Source organism: Ambystoma mexicanum, chromosome 8 (genome assembly GCF_040938575.1).
Source record: "Ambystoma mexicanum isolate Mex_15411 chromosome 8, UKY_AmexF1_1, whole genome shotgun sequence".
Lineage (NCBI taxonomy): Eukaryota > Metazoa > Chordata > Amphibia > Caudata > Ambystomatidae > Ambystoma > Ambystoma mexicanum.
The window spans coordinates 83,381,733-83,401,708 of NC_090929.1; the positions used below are offsets into that span (position 1 = coordinate 83,381,733).

A 19,976-nucleotide genomic window follows, 5' to 3' on the forward strand; every position below is an offset into this window, starting at 1 on the left:
ATAACTGTTGAGGCCCCTGACATTCCAGGTAACCACTCTAAGGCACCCCGACGCCATAGGTATACCTTCCTGCCCTCCCACTCCGACTGCCATCTCGCCTGCTACGATTCTCATTTTGGCCCGTTACCCCCAACCCCCGTCAAACTCCCCCTCCCCCCTTCCCCAACTAACAAACCCAACCCACAACCCCTTCCCTCCCTCCTTCCCACCCTATCCCAACAAATGCCCAGCTCCATCCCTGGATCTCAGCGACCCCGCGTTTGGTCCTCGTCCACGTATGGGGGTATGAGGACTAGCTCTGTGAGGCTCTTGTGCATCAAGAGTGTCAGTGCTCACGGTTCATTACCACATATGTCTCTGTATGCCCATAAACTTCAACGTATACAATAATCAAGTCCCATTGTCTTAAGCTGTGACACCCCACGGTACCCTGGACACAGGTTACTTATCACTTCCTTCTCCTACAATCGTCTGGACGTCCGACTCCTGAGGGCTGCCCTGCGTGTCGAGCCATCCCATAGCTTCTTCCGGTGAATCGAAAAACAGGGTTCTATTTCTGTGAAATACTTTCAACTTCGCTGGGTAGAGCAACATGTACTTATGGCCTGCCTTGTGCAGTCTCCTTTTCACAGTCCCAAAGTTCATGTGGCTATGCTGCACCATCAGGTTGTAATCCGGGTATGCTGTTACATTTGCTGTCCCCCTTTGTATTGTTCCGCCCTTCCGGAAGTATTCCAGGATCCTTTCCCGATCTCGATAGTTCCGGATCTTGGCAATCACTGGCTTAGGGGGGGGGTTCCCGGCGGCGGTTTCCTCATCAGGGCCCTATGTGCTCTTTCCACCGCGAACCCTTGGGATAACACTCCCCCGGTTATCTCCTGCAACAGCATAGATTCAACAAACTCCGTAGGGTTGGGGCCCTCCGCTCCCTCCTGCAAACAACGATGCTGATATTGTTCCTCCGGGCTCATCCTTCCGCCTCCTCCGCACTGCTTTCGAGATTGCCCACGCGTTGCACTAGGGCATGAAGTTCCGATTTGTGTGATGCACAGTCCGCTGTGTTCGGGCCCATTTCTTTCTCAAGAGTCTCAGTGCGCTCTGCCAGTGACCTGACATCTTGCCGGAGAAGGTTCAATTCCTCTTGCACCGCCCCAACCTTGAGCTCCAGCGCTGCTTTCAATTCGGTCATAGCCAGACCAAGCTTGGTCTCCCAGGCCACTTTCAGGTCCGCAATCGCGGCAAGGACCTCCTGGTTCATGCCCATGGTGGCTACGCTCCCGGCGGGGGTCTTGTCTTTGCTTCTGGCTCCTTCCGGGCCGGGCGGTGTTTTGGCGTATTCATCCAGCGTAGGTTGCTTACCCTTCAGTCTAGGTTTGTTGGACATGGCGCCGCAGCTGAGATTCCAGGGCAAGCTCCCCTTCTTATGGTTTCCAGCCCCCTCAGGGGCAGACTTCTATTATCGCCTGGGCCTAGAGGGGCCGTCCAAGGAACGTCTCTAACTGCCTCTTAGCTGCCGAGATGGATTGTGCCCTCCCACGTAACAGTGTGGATCTGCTCTCCGACCTTGCCAGCGGCCTCGGGCACTGTGGGTCATCAACTGTGGGGACCGTGCTTCCAGGCTCGCAGTGGGCCTTAACAGGTCCGCCCGCTCTCCTCCTGTATCCTGCTCCTTGCCCCCGCTCTGACCACCCAGCGCCTGCAGGGTGATTTGATCTGTTAGGGATGCTTGTGTAGGGGAGGACTGGCCGCGAGGCCCTCCTCACCTGCAGCCTTCTCCCCAGGTGAGGACCATGACTCGGTGGCCGTCCCCTCATGCCACCCGGGCCCAGGTGCAGGAGGGGTCACCCGCCGACGACATTGCCCACACATATCCGTTCCCTGCATATACCAAAATTCAGTTAGGCCTAGAAGCCATCTTGTTTAGCAAACATGGCGTGAGTTCAGCACACTGTAACAAGGCCCCCACCTTTGGAGGGCCTTTCATGCATCTCCGCCGCCGCAGTAGCCCTGGTAGATCCGCTGCGAGCGCGTTCCCATGAGAAAGACGGGTATGAGCTAACCCGAGATGCTAACACTGTAACATTTTATCGTTCACAATGTAATATTGCACCCCGCATGACCTGGTCCGCGAGGCCGGGGTGACGGAAAAAAAAAAGCTGAAGCATCACTATCTGAAGAAAGTAGAAAATAATTCAAGTATTGGTATTAACGAACTACCTCTGTTTAAACAGATCCTGTAAACTGTGAATAAACCATAAAGATGTAACGTTACATGATACCACCCCAGGTCTGGACTAGTGCTGCTATAACCACAGAGAAAGATGTCGACCCAATGTATAGCCTTTATCTGTATAAGTGTTCTTACAATTTTATGTAGAAACCTGAACTCATATATGTTTTCTTAATCACCTAAAGCAGCGAGCATCAATTTCTGTAGGCCATAACCTAGAACTACCTCGTGTAACGTCTAATGTACATAAAATAATCACACCATGTAGTAAATATAATGTTAGGTAACGAAAAGGTACTCGGACTGACTGTATTAAAGAAATGTGTAAAGAAATTGAAATATATATGTGTGTTTAAATAACATCAAAATAAGGCGGAACATTATAAAAGTTCTGCATTCAAAAGTTAGCAACGCACGAGGAAAAAACCTTTGTGAATATATGCAAGGCCATTCTCCCTCCCACCCTACCAAGCCTGCCAGATAAAGAAGCTAAGGCCTGTGCCGCGCTCCCTCACCTCCCCCAACCAAGCTGGAGCCGCTTCAGAGAGTCAGAGGCCCCGGTACCGCACCCAAGGCCACAGCCCGCCACCTGTGTTATTTACAGCACGGTAATAACCCCACGTTTGAATCCACTGATCTACCAGCACCCTCTCGTAAATTCCACAACCCTCCCCCTAGACCACCCCAAGAATCATGACCCCGTGCAAAGACGACCCCCATCACTGGGACAAGACACAGAGACCCATTTATATAATAACTTCTAACGCGGCAGACAGACATGTATCATTCGGCTCAGGCCCCAGAGCCCAGCCCCTCGACCTAAAATACCGGTCAATAGGACACAGGTAAATCTCACCCCAACCGACAACCACCGGACCTCTCACGAGGTGCATTCCTCATGTGTTGCGTTTATTTTATAAGACAAACTGCTGAGCGATTTATTGATGAACTTAGATGTAGTTTCTTGAATAACTGCAGTGTGCATGGCCTAGGGCAAACGAGTCAGGAAAGGTATTCATCTTTGTCACAGGCTGCCCCAGCATACCAACACCGCTCGGATGACCTCAAGCTGGCCTGCCAGGCCCAACCCAACCCACGAGGCTGACCAGTGACGTCCTCACGCCAAGACCAACCACGCTGCAGCAACACCTATAGTTAGTCGACGCCACCCAATCCCATTTAACTTGTGCCCCCTATAGTGTGTAGGTTCTGATGACGTTTTTTGTATTAGAAATACGCCTGTCTTTGCTATTGTCAGACAGAGCGCTCTCGGAGGTTGCAGAGTTCTTTGCATGCCCTATTCTTTAGATAAACTCCCACTTACGCTCACCCGCACTCTGTCTTGGTCTTATTCCCACTACGGGAGAGTCCCTTATTGTCTCTCATTGCGGGGAGGATCGTGCTGAAATTGGGGGCGCTTCCTTTCAGTGGTGACCCCGATAGCGTGATATCTCCAAATTATTTTTCCTAACTCCTTTTTAACGACCCCCTTGTGGCACGAGAATCTCCGGTCAAGAAGGGATACGCACGGTGAGCCGGCTCCGGGAGGCTGCCCGCCAACGGCGACCGGCACAATAAGAAGTGCGCACTCAATGAGAAAGGGTACGGGATCCCGATTGGAAAAAAATCCCCTTTGAGTGCCGCTCGCCGGAGCCAGGGGCTGACCGTTGAGTTACCGGTGACACTGCCTGGACGGACCCAGTTTCGGAGACTATCGGTTCAAGACGGGCACGTGAGTACTGAGTGCGAGCGATCGTAAAGGGGAAGGGAGGGGAAATTGTGAACAGAAGAACGGGGACAGGTAGAGGAGAAGAATAACGGGGGTCTACTAAAGACGGGTCTTGAAACTTTCTTTATCTTTTCTTTGCATATGGCCATTAGGAGTAAGAAATAAGTGAAGTGGTAGAAGTGATGGAAACCTAGCTCCGAAAGGGGGTGGAAGGCGGCGCCGCATAGTGCTATCTAAACTAGTACTGGGAATATATGAAGAAGTAAGAAATAAGTTATTGGTGTCTGGCAAAAGGAGACACCGGGAATATTTTTTAGTGATTGCTACTCTCTCTATTTCTTTTTTCCATTCCACGGGGCAGGGGGAGAAAGCGAAAAGGGTGTAAGGTAAATATACTTGTAGAAGAACTATAAAATAGGGAGCACAGTTGTAGGAGTGGGGATTAAGTAGTGGCACGTACAGACGTGAACATAGTAACCTTAGCAGAAAAACAGGGACAGCTGGCCAGGGAGGAAAGGGAGGAAAAAAGACGAGGTGTGAGTGGAAAAGCATTGTGAAGGGTGCGCGCACCGTGTGAGTGTTGGAGACGAACGGTTGACCGCGAGGTGGCGCCAGAGAGTGTTGACCATAACTAGTACTTGATCAGTTGCAAGCGGAATTACATGAGAGTGTATGGGAATGGGAAGGAGATGAGCTATGGTGAGTGAGAAAGGATTTGCGCAGTGAATAAAATTGGGTGATAATATTTGAGACGTCCGCTCTTGTCTGTGCCATAAAGGTATACATACACATATCTACACCTAACTAAAAGTAAAGAAGGTGGACACGGCTGTGTTAGTGATTTAGAGGATGGGGGCCGAAACTCCCTTGTCACATATTTGTAAGAGCTTACCGGGATACGCTGAACGAATAAATAAATATCACGATCAATGGGTAACAGAATTGAAAGGGGAGGGTCTGCCCCAGATTTGGCCCGAGGGAGGGTCTTTTGACAAAAGCGTTCTTGATATGGTACGAGCATGCATTAGCCTCAAGTATAAGGGGAAACAATGGCAAAATAGGAAGGAGATATTAGACCTCTGGAGATTGTTTGAGGAAGTACCCCCACCCAAAGCTCCGGCACCAAATATTGATCTACCTTCCACCACAGATAATCCACTGATGATTCCAAGAGAGGAAAAGGAACAGCTACGTACAGAACAACCTGCGGAGGTGATTAGTTTGTACCCGATATTACCTAAACCAGCCCCCGCAGCAGGATATAGCGATCCTACTTATGTGCCTCCCCCCACAACTGGTACACCACAAAGACCAACAGCCCCCCCGCCATACGAAAGCACCAGAGAGCGCGCCCAGGGAGGCACACAGAGGGTGGATATAGAGAAGCTAACGAGTGACTTAGAGTCGAGGCTTACTGTGGCAAGGGATGAACTCTCAAGAATAAAAGACATATGTGAGCGCACGGAGTGCGCCCCTACACAATCAGGGCGCACGTCTAGAGCATCGAGCGAAAGTAGACAAATTGAGGAAGGATGGAAAAAGGGGGAAATACTGTTCAGAATTGAAGAAGAGCCGACACGAATAATAGAGATAGGAGCAGTAGAAGGGAGCATTGGTGATGTATCACGAGAGAGAGGGATCAGAGAGGACTTGTTATGTGATGTCAGAGGAGGGTTGGATGAGAGTGATAGGTTGAGTATGGCAGTGGGAGGGGAAAGCGAAGAAGTGGACGGTGCATGTTCGCTAGGGACTATAGACGACGAATGGATGGGACGACTAAGAAATAGGGTGGGGAAGATGGCGTCATTGGAGTCAGCAGCGACTAAGGAAAGGGAGGGTGCAACCGCAAAAGGGAAGTTACAACTTCCATTGATACACAGAGGGGGGGGGAGACCAAACTATATACCATGGGCTCAGATGGATAAGGCTAATTTAATGAAATTATTGCCCCAACTGTCAGGAGGGGCGAGCAAGTGGATATATGCATTTGAGAAACATACCGCCGGCATACCGTTGGCAGTAGGCGATGTGAAAAGCCTACTAGTAACCGCAGTAGGAGATCAAGCGGACAGAGTATGGGCTAAGGCTGGTTTCCCGGCCGTGACGTTGGACTGTGATCGCCATGATGGGGCTTCCTTTAATACAGTACGAGCAAGGGTGTGGGACGCACTGCGGGAGACATTCCCAGATACCCCTGATTTACAGTCAGTAATGCAATGTACAATGAATGACGGGGAGGATGCTATGGATTACATTCTCCGGGTGCAGGAGATGTGGAGAGCGGAAACGGGCACGCCCTGGCACCAATCCACATCTCTATTTTATTTTATCATTAAGAGAGGGCTCCCAAAAGAGGTGCAAAAGGCACTCGATAAGATAGCGGGCGTTGAGGCAAAGGGGTGGCCAGAGATCCAAAGTATAATAGTGCACCATTGCAAAAGGATCAAAGAGAGAGAGAGGGAAGTAGCACAGAAAAGGTTGGCAGACGAGGCGAAGTTAGTACAATCAAAACTGGTGAAGGTTGCAGCAGCGGTAGCAGGGCTCCCACTCATGAGGGAGGGAGACGAAGGAGAGGAGGGGCAAATAGCAATACAAGGAAGAATAGCAGCAAATTGGGCAGGACAAGGACAACGACAGTGGACTGAGCAGGAGCAGAACGGAGGTCCAACGTGGCAAGAGTGGGCCCCAAGAGGGGGAAGAGGTGGGTACAGGGGCCGAAGAGGAGGACAAGGGTATGGAGGAATGGGAGGAAATGGGTGGCAGGGTCCCAGAGGTCCACAGGGGAGCTGCTGGAATTGTGGGAGATGGGGGCACTACTCAAGAGAGTGCAGGAGCAGACAAAACAACGGGTTCCAGGAGACAGAACAGTACGGTCACCCCCACCCAGGAAGCCCCTACGGCCTCCCCATGGGACAATACCAACAACCAGAAAATGTAGGACAAAGAAGTAACGCACAACTACACGGACATCAGTACAGAACACAAAACCACCCACAGAATAATGACAATATGCAATACACGCCAGGTAACACTTTCGCCACAGTAGCTAACGGAGCGCCTGCTCCCGCACCTTACAGCGGGGTGTCAGTAGTTTCGGGGAACATTTTTGATCAAGGGGGGGCAATGAGACACCCCGCATAGGACAGCCCACAGAGAGCACTCGCGTGTCCAGTACTATCTACGACCCACAATGCATCAGAGGAACCATTGATAGGAGCGCAGATAGGAGACAAGCAGTTCATATTAATGGTGGATTCGGGAGCGGAGAAATCATGCATTAGAGAGGGCCGGTTCCCGTTATCTAATAGAACGTTAGAGACGCAGGGGTTCTCTGGGGCTGTAATTGAAGTTCCTTACACAGAGGCATTGGATGTGACAGTGGGGGGTAAAACAGTGAAAGCACCCTTACTGTACTATGAACACTCTCCCATTAATTTGCTGGGGAGAGATCTCTTAAGCAAACTAAATATGACAATATCATTCACAGGGAGCGGTATCGTATGTTCGACGCCAGGCATATGCCCCCTCCGCATATTAGCAGTAATACACGGCCACACAATTATGCAAGAGATCAGAGGGTTACCAAGAAACGAGGAGATGTTTGTTGAGGGCATGAGAACATTGGCTCTCATAGTACCAGAACTAAAAAGGATGGATTGGAGGATTCCAGCCGAATTTCTCTTCCGCCCCATAGCAAGCCCCGACACTGCTCCCGGGTCAGTGCTATCGTTGGATTTACACGCAGTACACGTGTCAGCAAACAGAATATGTGTCATTGGCGTTGACATGGAAGGATGTGAGTGGCGGACGGTACTGTGTACAAATGCAAATATCCCACTGAGGGAGCTCTCGGACGAGGAGCTATTTTCTGACACTGAGACAGATGGCGAAATAGTGATGGAACTAGCAATGCCGTGTGACATTGTAGTTACAGCCAGAAAAACTCAAGTTGAATTAATGGCAGTAGTAGGAGCACCACATGCATTTTTTGATGACGACATGAGGTTAGTACCCACTAACATATGGACAAATGGCCCCCATGATGTAGGGTTATTACATGGGGTTCAGCCTGTGGTAATAAAACTGAAACCGGGAGCAATTCTACCCCGGGTAAAACAATATCCATTGTCACGCGAAGCAGAAGAAGGGATCAGAGAGACACTAGATGCACTGCTAGCACAAGGAATAATAGTGCCCTCAAACTCCCCATGCAACACATGCATTTACCCGATTAAAAAGGCGAAGGGAGGTTCATGGAGGATGATACAGGATTTACGCCCACTCAATGATGTGATTCAGAAGGAGTTCCCTTTAGTCCCGAACCCGGCGACAATACTGTGCAACATTCCGAAAACGGCATCCCACTTCACAGTTATTGACTTAAAAAATGCATTTTTCTCGATTCCCTTAGCAGAGGAGAGCAGGTACTTAACAGCGTTTACACTAGGGGGGAGGAGGTTCGAACACTGCAGACTACCACAAGGATATTGCGAGAGCCCAAGCATATTCAACAGGGTACTACATGAAGATCTGGGGAATTTGTCTGTAGAAAGCACAGTGATTCAGTACGTTGATGATTTATTGATTTGTGCACAAACTGAGGAAGAGTGCAGAAAGGACTCAATAACACTCCTGACATTATTGGCCAATAAAGGGTACAAGGTGGACAAGGGGAAGTTACAATACTGTCTGACAGAGGTCCTATACTTGGGACAGCTGATATCAAAGGATGGCAAGCGGATCATACCAGACAGGGCACAGGCGATTAGAGCAGTTGGGGAGCCCAAAACGGTAAAAGAGATGCAGAAATTTCTGGGTATGTGCAACTATTGCCGAGCATGGATATTGGATTATGCAGCATACACAAGGCCCTTGTTACAGGCACTAAAAGAGGCACAGCAGGAAAACAAACACATAGAATGGACAGAAGAGATGAACACAGCATTTAACTCACTAAAAGAGCTGATATCAAGCGCTCCAGTACTGGCAAATCCAGATTATGGGCGCGAATTCTTCTTATTTTCACACTGCAAAGGAACACTGATGACAGCAGTACTGACACAAAAGACATCGTTAGGGCACAAACCACTGGCTTACTATAGTGGCACCCTAGACGCAGTAATGCAAGGTCATTTCGCGTGCGAGCAATCCCTAGCTGCAGCCGCGTTCGCGATTGAGAAAAGTGCCACAATAGTGATGGGCTGTCCTGTGACACTGTTTGTGGAACACTCACTCTTTGCAATATTAGAGCGATCAAAGAGCACATTGACGACACAGCGCGCCACAGCATATGAAATAATACTGTCCAGCGCAAACATCCACATAGTAAGATGTAAAACAGTGAACCCGGCCACATTCATCACAGAGGCGTGCACCGTAGAGGACATGCAAAACCACAACTGCGCTACGTACACAGGTGACGAAGGTCAGGATCAAGTGATTTTTGAGAATGCCCTGAACGAGGGAGAGGTGTATTTCGTGGACGGGTCAGCATCAATAGACATGGAGACAGGAGAGAAACATGTGGGTATGGCAGTTGTACGATTAGAGGAAGATGAATACGAGACACTAGTGCAACACCGCCTCCCATCACACTATTCAGCCCAAGCAGCAGAACTAATAGCGCTGATAGAAGCATTGCATGCCGCCAAGGGGTGCGCAGTGACAATATATACCGACTCAGCATACATGACAACAACAGTACACGGCGGGTTGGCACGGTGGGGGCGGAGAGGGTTTCGACGAGCAGATGGAACACCAGTTCAGCATGCCGAATTATTGAAAGAACTGATTGAGGCTCTGCAAGACCCCACGGCAGTGGCCATCGTAAAATGCCAAGCCCACACCACAAATACAGATTTTATATCTTTGGGGAACGCGGCAGCAGACGCCGCTGCCAAAGAAGCTTCGTATTTACAGAAAGGTGTAGTAGGAGAGTACATGTTGCACCACACAGCAAGCCAAGAGGTTCCCACAGGATACAACATGATGCCCACACAGGAAATAATAGAGCTGCAAGAGGGAGCTAGTGCAGAAGAAAAATTGCTGTGGACTAAAAGGGGATGCAGCAAATCGCCGACTGATTTATTGTGGCGACAAAAAAGTTCAGGAAAATCGGTAATGCCAGTTACATTGTTAGAAATAGCATTTCAACAACTACACTTTCCCGCACATAACGCAAAGCAACACATAATGGCAGACATACAAGAAGATTGGTTTGCACCTTGCCTCCATGAACACATCACAAGGCTGGCTTTAGAATGCACGACATGTCAGATTTACAACTCAGGTATGACATTGCGCACACTGAGAGGAACGATACCAAAACCAAATGGCCCATTCAGAGAGCTCCACATTGATTATGTAGACATGGGAGAAAGATGTAACGGGGCTCGCTACATGATTGTGGTTGTATGTCCATTTTCAAGGTGGGTGGAGGCAGGCCCCTGTGCGCGCCCTGATGCGAAGGGCGCCGCGAAGTTCCTAGTGCGGGAAGTGTTCCCGCGCTGGGGGATTTGCGAAGTTATTCGCTCAGACAACGGCACGCATTTTGTTAATGAACTATTCAAGGAAGTGACTACCCTATTGGGAATAAAGCACAAATTATGTTCGATTTATCATCCTCAAAGTAATGGCGTAGTGGAAAAGATGAACGGTCTGTTAAAAAGCAGATTGTCAAAACTGTGTTTTTCCCTCAAAAAGACCTGGATGTACTGCCTGCCTTTGGCCCTGTTTGAGTTACGAAATCAGCCAAGTAAAGACCACCATTTGTCCCCGCATGAGATCGTCACGGGAAGGAGAATGCACACAGCGCATTCGCCTCTCCGTGAACGTTCTGATGCACACAGAAGTGCAGCGATATTGGGAGAGGAGTTCACAGAGTACTTGAAAAAACTGACACGGGCAGCGCGCGTAATTGCAAAGCAACTAGCCCCCCCCTCTACAAGAGAGGAGGGGAACACAACAGAAGCAGAGACATTGCCTGAAAAACCATTACAACTAATGCCTGGTGACCTTATATATGTCAGAAGTTTTGTGCGAAGGTGGAATGCACCACGCTTCCATGGCCCTTATGAGGTAGTGTTTTGCACACCCACAGCAGTAAAGGTGAAGGGCCTACGATACTGGGTGCATTTGACAGACGTACGCAGAGCCTATAGCACCGTGGAAGGTGAGGTGCAGGACGAGGCACAGGCAACTGCGGACAATGAAGTTGTGCAGAATGAATGATGGGAATTTTGTGTGCATGAAGTGATGAACCTTGAACGCGACTGGCGCACGACAAGTGTACTGAAATAAATATGTGCATATATATATATATATAATTTTTTACAACTTTTGAAGGTTTTTGTGGTTTTTTTTTGGTTTTGGAGAAGTTTTTTTTTTCTCTCGACTTTCCTCTTTATATATGAAATAATGTACGGATAGTAATGATTGTAAAATTACCTTGTCTGTGGACACACCCCCTCCCTCACCCACTCCCATACTTTGCCGAAAAAATGTCACAACGTTATAAATGTTTACATGCTTGTACTTAATGCACTTTTATGTCTCAAACAGGATTTACTATGGCATCGAATGGGCAGCCTGCAACTAATAGATTTGTTAGATTTAGAGAAATGTTAGCAGATAGATTGACATATTCATACGAATGTGGTTTATCAATGTGTGTTATTGTGTTCTTCATCTCAATATTTTGCCTAGTGACATATTGGGTCATAGCGTTCATCTCTACCGAGATGAACGAGGGGGGAGGGGGGAGTAACACCACCCTTGCCCCTGGCACGAATCCAATTACAAATATGAATATCAAAGAAGGTGATTTTTTGGTCTGGGATGGATCACACCTTGTATGGGGTTACTATACTGCACCACCCACTGCTGCCCCGTCACAATCAAGAGATAAAGATATGAAAAATGACACAATGTCCCTACCTGAAATATATAACAGCCCCACTACCCTTCCCGCCCCGATACAAAACAGCAATTTGTTGTTTATTGAGGAAAATGGAAAAGTAATTACGATGACAGAACACAAGTTCCTATATGAGGAATTGGAAAAGGGGGGAGGGAATGAGAAAGGGGGGCCTATTCTTTCACCTATCGAAACTAAAAGGTATAGGAGGGGGGAGAGAAGTAGGCGAAGAAGAGAGACAAGTAGGAGGGGGTATGATGAGTATTATGGGTTAGGATTAGACAAGATGGAAGACCCACGACACCCCCACCAAGCAAATAAATGGTATGCAGATATGAGTACAACAGCTAAACAGACAACCAATGAAAGCTGCTATGTCTGTTCGCTCATCCCCCATGCATCAGGTACACCCAAAGTGTTGTTGCCAAGAGAATTGCCCATTGTGGATGCCCAATGTCTCCTTCATCTCACACTGTGTAGAATAAAGAACACCTTTCAAGCACACGATGTCTCTTTCAAAATGATACAGGACAACAAAACGTGCTATTCAAAAGCGTCTGGAGTAGTCTGTCTTAAAGAACCTTTCTTTGCAATACAAGGGACGCTGTTTTCCGAAAACAAATGGAAAGATGAAGAAGTACTGTGCAAAGCGGAAGCACTGAGAGGTGTCCAACCAGACAAGCTGCGGTGGATGGAAAAAACGTGCTTACCAATATGGAAAGAACACATCTCTAAACTAACATGGGTAACAGCGATGGAGAAACCCTTCAAGCTACAAAGTGAGATACAAAACGAACTATGTTTCAAGGGAGAAGGAAAAGTGGCAATGGGAACGAACAAAAACTGTAACAAAACTCTCACCATCCCAGACATGAAAAAAGGAACAGCAGCACTAATGGACACATACTGGGTATGCGGGAATCAGGCTTACTTGCACCTTCCCCAGGCGTGGAGTGGCAGCTGCTCAATGGCCACTCTGCATTCGGCCCTAATGGTGATTCCAGAAAGTCACGTCGACGAAAATAAAAGGACGCAAGGAAACATGAACAAGGATGCGACGTCTCCCACTGCAGAAGCGCACCTCTATGTCCTGTCCTCCGGAGGGAAAGAAGAGGAGCTATCACGGAACAAGCGAGCATCAAACTACATATCACAAGCATCATCCGATTTATTGGCACAGATCCCAGACAGGTATCGCCTGTTCAGCTCCGTGGAAACATTTTTTGCCTCACTAGTTTCAAGTGTCCAAGCAAGAGCAAATGCAAAATGGCTCCAGATCACACGGTGGGAACTGATCCAGCTGGCCAATGACACTGAAGAAGGGTTCAACATAATAAAGGTGGAACTACGAGCTCTGCGACTAATGACCATGCAGAACAGGTATGTTCTGGACCTGCTAACAGCGATCGATGGAGGTGTTTGCCGAAAAATAGGAAGTGCGTGCTGCACGTTCGTACCTTCTGAAGACGCAGAAAATGGGTCCCTGTCCCACGTCATTGAAGCAGTACATAACCTGGGAGAGAAGATGAAGATGGAAGGTGGGGCTAAAGATAGCTCATGGTTCGACAATATCTTCTCCTGGGTTCCCTCATGGCTTGGAATGGCGATGAAGTTCTTGATACCAGTTGTGGTGGTCCTCCTCGTGGTGTTCTGCCTGTGCCAGGTGGGCCTCCGATGTTGTGCTAACGCAGTCCCTAACGGTGCAATGATGATGGTGACAATGGGCAACTCTGGTGGTACAAGGCGACACAAGAAGTACATGTACAGACAGGAACAGATAACACTCCCAGATACCAGTTAGTGCCTATGTGCCGTGATAAGTACATAGTAGATAAACTATGGCACACCACTATCAAAGAACCCCGAGATGTGGAACTGGAATGGTATGAGGAGGACTGGGTAGACTTGGAAGAAACTGGTGACTGTATATATTTAACATGTACCCCAGATGAGTATGCTAGAAGAGGTGAGAGCTTGAGGGGGGTATGCAGAGCCTGGATGCCTAGAAAAGGAACACCTGCATGGGATGACGCAGTGATAGAGGAGCAAGAATGTAGAAGATTAGAAGAGCTAAAGAATTCGTTACTTTAGTAACGAAAGGGGGGAAATGTAGGGGAGGACTGGCCGCGAGGCCCTCCTCACCTGCAGCCTTCTCCCCAGGTGAGGACCATGACTCGGTGGCCGTCCCCTCATGCCACCCGGGCCCAGGTGCAGGAGGGGTCACCCGCCGACGACATTGCCCACACATATCCGTTCCCTGCATATACCAAAATTCAGTTAGGCCTAGAAGCCATCTTGTTTAGCAAACATGGCGTGAGTTCAGCACACTGTAACAAGGCCCCCACCTTTGGAGGGCCTTTCATGCATCTCCGCCGCCGCAGTAGCCCTGGTAGATCCGCTGCGAGCGCGTTCCCATGAGAAAGACGGGTATGAGCTAACCCGAGATGCTAACACTGTAACATTTTATCGTTCACAATGTAATATTGCACCCCGCATGACCTGGTCCGCGAGGCCGGGGTGACGGAAAAAAAAAAGCTGAAGCATCACTATCTGAAGAAAGTAGAAAATAATTCAAGTATTGGTATTAACGAACTACCTCTGTTTAAACAGATCCTGTAAACTGTGAATAAACCATAAAGATGTAACGTTACATGATACCACCCCAGGTCTGGACTAGTGCTGCTATAACCACAGAGAAAGATGTCGACCCAATGTATAGCCTTTATCTGTATAAGTGTTCTTACAATTTTATGTAGAAACCTGAACTCATATATGTTTTCTTAATCACCTAAAGCAGCGAGCATCAATTTCTGTAGGCCATAACCTAGAACTACCTCGTGTAACGTCTAATGTACATAAAATAATCACACCATGTAGTAAATATAATGTTAGGTAACGAAAAGGTACTCGGACTGACTGTATTAAAGAAATGTGTAAAGAAATTGAAATATATATGTGTGTTTAAATAACATCAAAATAAGGCGGAACATTATAAAAGTTCTGCATTCAAAAGTTAGCAACGCACGAGGAAAAAACCTTTGTGAATATATGCAAGGCCATTCTCCCTCCCACCCTACCAAGCCTGCCAGATAAAGAAGCTAAGGCCTGTGCCGCGCTCCCTCACCTCCCCCAACCAAGCTGGAGCCGCTTCAGAGAGTCAGAGGCCCCGGTACCGCACCCAAGGCCACAGCCCGCCACCTGTGTTATTTACAGCACGGTAATAACCCCACGTTTGAATCCACTGATCTACCAGCACCCTCTCGTAAATTCCACAACCCTCCCCCTAGACCACCCCAAGAATCATGACCCCGTGCAAAGACGACCCCCATCACTGGGACAAGACACAGAGACCCATTTATATAATAACTTCTAACGCGGCAGACAGACATGTATCATTCGGCTCAGGCCCCAGAGCCCAGCCCCTCGACCTAAAATACCGGTCAATAGGACACAGGTAAATCTCACCCCAACCGACAACCACCGGACCTCTCACGAGGTGCATTCCTCATGTGTTGCGTTTATTTTATAAGACAAACTGCTGAGCGATTTATTGATGAACTTAGATGTAGTTTCTTGAATAACTGCAGTGTGCATGGCCTAGGGCAAACGAGTCAGGAAAGGTATTCATCTTTGTCACAGGCTGCCCCAGCATACCAACACCGCTCGGATGACCTCAAGCTGGCCTGCCAGGCCCAACCCAACCCACGAGGCTGACCAGTGACGTCCTCACGCCAAGACCAACCACGCTGCAGCAACACCTATAGTTAGTCGACGCCACCCAATCCCATTTAACTTGTGCCCCCTATAGTGTGTAGGTTCTGATGACGTTTTTTGTATTAGAAATACGCCTGTCTTTGCTATTGTCAGACAGAGCGCTCTCGGAGGTTGCAGAGTTCTTTGCATGCCCTATTCTTTAGATAAACTCCCACTTACGCTCACCCGCACTCTGTCTTGGTCTTATTCCCACTACGGGAGAGTCCCTTATTGTCTCTCATTGCGGGGAGGATCGTGCTGAAATTGGGGGCGCTTCCTTTCACTTGTCTCCCCCGTGCTGGCAGTGTCTATATTCACTGAGGTGTCCTTCTCCGGTCTAAGCTTGCCTCACTCCTGGGGTCTTTCAGCTGGCCATTGTCCTCACCTTGTCCCCAGCCAGGTAAGGGGGTGTTTGAGTCCCAATATCCAGTCCAAAAATTCGACTCGGGCGGGGAGGGCCGTAATGGTATGTGACTAGCTCAGGATTCTCCCCCTGCCCTCTGGGTGCCTGATCTGCCCCCTCTAGCTCGCCTCTCAGTGGGCCAGTCTGCCAGCATCTCGCTTTGTCTGCTGGGCACTCCCAACTGACTGCAGCCGCCGCAGCCCTCAGCGATCGTCTGTAGGTCAGGTCGCAGCATCGTCTTCCACAAATGCAGGATGCCTGGGCCGCCTCAATGTGCAAGCCATGCGGGTCTGCCGTCTATGCCCACTTTCCTGTGCGGACTCGGAGCCCGAGAACACATGCGTGTCGCCTCCCGGGTGCTGCTTGTGCAACCGCCGGTCTGGCACCACTGTCGCCGGCTCCACAGGCCAGTCGCTGTCGGGCTGGTATCTGTTGGTATGATCTTTCCTGCCCTAAAATGGCCGGGCACTGCCACGTCCCAGCTGAAGAGGTGTGTGCGGTCTTAGTGCCGCCTGCCTATCCGTCTGTTTGTTTCGTCTGCGAAGCGGCTGTTGGGGGCACAATACACTCGTCCGTATCACACTGCAGGATCCGCTTCTCCACATACGGCCCGCTCCGCGATGGCTCATGCCATGGGTACAGTTGCGGGTCCACACGTGGGTTCTTTTGTCTCGCAGCCGCCCGGGGCCTCCGCCATCTTGCCTTTGCGGGTCTCCATTCTCATGAACTTTGCTCCCTCATATCTGCCGACTCCTCGCAGTACGAGGGCTCCAGTCCGTCGGCTTCAGTGCCCAGTGTCTTCATACACCAGCGCCTGCTTTTGTAGTCTTTGAAGGGCTCGTGCATCTGCACTTTTTTTACAGGATTAATGCTAGATCATCGGGAGCTTCACCACAAGCACGTCTGCTCACATGGCCACCAGGCCACGCCCCCCCTAATTGAAGTAGATTAAATAAATGTACTGGTCGATTTTGATGCCAATATAGGGCAATTCTGTTCTGAACAAGAGTACCAACAGCAACCCCAGACATGTGTTTCAGTCTTGTTGGGTCTCATCAGTGAGGTTGACCTGTGCCTCACTGATATACAAATGGATATTTCCCTTCTTAGGTGTAGTCTGGATGATCCTAAGTTTCCTAGGGTCATCCAGACAGGGACCGCTTGCTCACTGTGCTCAGAGAGGCACAGCTTCACCTCACTGATGAGGCCTGTGAGAAACCAGAAGGTGTTTCACCCGCTAGACCCCACAGATCTCTCTCTCAGATGCCGGGGCACAGCCATCGCCTTTGGATTCAGACCCTTGGTGTGGACTGGTGCGAGAGGATCACCTGGGTGAGGGGTCTTCGGGGAGCGAGAGTGGGACACCGGATGGCGAGACGTGGTCTCCCTCCCCCTGCAGCACCTTTACCCCATCCTACCAGGATACATGGGAACCTTAACCCCCACCCCCTATCCGAGCACTTTCACATAGACATTTGTTCTGGGAGAAAACATACTCTGAGCAGTGTATCTGACATGTCCCGCTACTGTGGTCAGGCGAGGTCAGGCAGTTACTGACGATCACTCACACCTGACTTCCATTAGACTTCCCCACGCGGATAAAAGACGGAGCACAAAAGCACACTCTGAGCGAGGCAAAGCACATGAAGGTACAGCAGTTTCAAGTCGGTTGCTGAACGAGGCGAGAAAGACGGCAAACCAAAAAGGGTTCGTAAGAAGAGAATTACCCTTAACCTTTTTGGCCAGATGCCGTTACTTTCAAAAAACCTTTGAGGCAGAAAGCCTAGGGCCAGGAAACCGAACTAAAGAATCCTGCATTGTGTCAGAGGTACCGAAGGCCCTTCCACGTTTCTGACCCAGGCGGGGAGGAGCAGCACCAGCCGCTTTGGTATACTCTTTGGCTCCAAGAACAAAGAAGTGCCAGAAAAAGCAACACAACCAGTGAGTTGGGGAGACCAATGCAAGACCGATATGCGTTGAATTCAAGGTTGCAAGTGGCAGCATTGTATAACGAGCGCTGGAACGAACATTGTTAAACGCGTGTGATGAAAGACATGAGTAAAGCAAAACTGCTGATGAATGTTTGAACTAGAGAAGGAAAGAAACAATACCGTTAACAGGGTGTTCTGGCACTGTGGATGTGCTCAATTGAAATTCTCTGTAAGGTATCCCGCCAAGAGAAAGGAAAGTAGAAGATTGATGAGAATAATTGTCTGAAGTTAATTGAAGTGGTCCTGCGACGGCTTAAGCAAAACCCATCGCACATTCGAAAGTCGTCGAGTTTGATATCAAGGGGATCCGAGCCCAAACGAGGGAAATCCATATCATGAGGATGTGAGCCCGAACAAGTGAGATCCATATCAAGAGGATCCGAGCCCGAACAAGTGAGATCCATGGTCCGAGCCTGAACGAGGGAGACCAAGTGTGAATATTGTGATAAAAAGATGGTCTCAGCCTGAAGAGGGAGACCCATGATGAACATTGAAAGCAAGAACTTGTGCATGTGAAAGTCCAGTTAGGGATGGATTTTTGAGACTGTTACGACAGACCCTCTGAAGTAAGAGACTGTTATTGGAAAGAGATTTTGGGAGAAGGCCCCGTATCTGTGCCTTTCCTGTTGAGTTCCACTGGATTGTGGTATAATAAAGACATTTCCCAGTAATCAGGTTCTCCCAAGAGGCCAATATGGGTTGGGAAATGTTGGTCATCTATTGCAGTGTCTGATATTTCACTCTTTTCTCCCCCAGCCCGAGTTACAGAAGAGGCACCTTAGCTTTTGGGAAGTTTTCCAATTTCCAAACACCCAAGTCTACCTACCTCTTCTCACCACTGCCCCTACCAATTTCACTTATAGACCGTAACTCGTGGACTACTGTATGTCCCACTCATCTGTCTTTCCCCTTTAGTCAGACTACCCCCATGGGAACTAGAGTGTGAATTTGCAGGGGCATGTCATTCTGCCTGATATATAATTGACTACCTTAGCCCTGCTGATCTCAACTGCCTGCAGATAATTCTTCATGTTTCTACATAGGCCTTTCAATACAGAAAAAACCCTGCTTACACTACTCCTACTCAAATGCACAAACGCATGTAGGTTAGTCTGATATTTAATCAACCATGCTGTCAGCCAATGTTTAATTAACTTCACTTTTGCAATTTACATTCTGTTCTTGCCTCCTCTTCTGGGTTCTTGCATTGGCTTTAAATGAGAACAAGTATTTAGTTTGACCCAAATAGCAAGTAAGTATTCGGCCAGAAATGAATAGCTATTTTATTTCCCCCCGGAATGTGGACAAATACCCGCCCAAAGCCGAATTTGGGTACACTACTACTTGTCATTGTTTGCAAAAATTACCAAACGTAATTGCATAAAGCATGCTGAAACTGCAATTGCTACGACTGCATTTTATAGTACAGGAATGATTTAATGCATTTCTCCTTTGTCTTATGTTACCTCACTGGTCACTCACTTTCTCATTGCATTCCTCATGCCGTTTTCTGCTGTCCTTATCTCATTCTTTTTTTTCCTTCTATTTTCTCCCTATCGCTCCTGCCTTCATTTCATTCTTCGCTGCCTATCCTGCTTTTTTTCTCCACCTTCTCATTTCCTTTCTTCCAGCTTCTTTTTATCTACTCTTCATTCTTACTCTGTTCCTCCATTCTCTTCTTTCATTGATCTTTTGTTTATCTACATGCTTATGTTCCTTCTTTCCTGCTTCTTCTTTTTTCTCTCCATTTTCTACTTACATGTCATTTCCTTTCCTCCATTTTCCTTTCCCTTCTCTCTGCTTCCATGTTTTCACCCTCCCTCGCCCTGTCCTTTCTCCCCTTTTGCCCATTACACTTGATTCTTCTCGGTTTTTCTTCTTTCTTCCGTTTATGTTAAATCTATCTTCTCCTTTGTTCAGCCCCCACTTTCTCTTTTCATCCTTTTATCCCTTCC

At 48.5% G+C, this 19,976-nt stretch overlaps 1 protein-coding gene across 1 annotated transcript in view; it reads left to right on the plus strand.

The window, feature by feature from the left end:
* The window catches only part of STKLD1 (serine/threonine kinase like domain containing 1), a 595,840-nt gene that overhangs the window by 322,029 nt on the left and 253,835 nt on the right, over positions 1 to 19,976 (plus strand). The window lies entirely within an intron of this gene.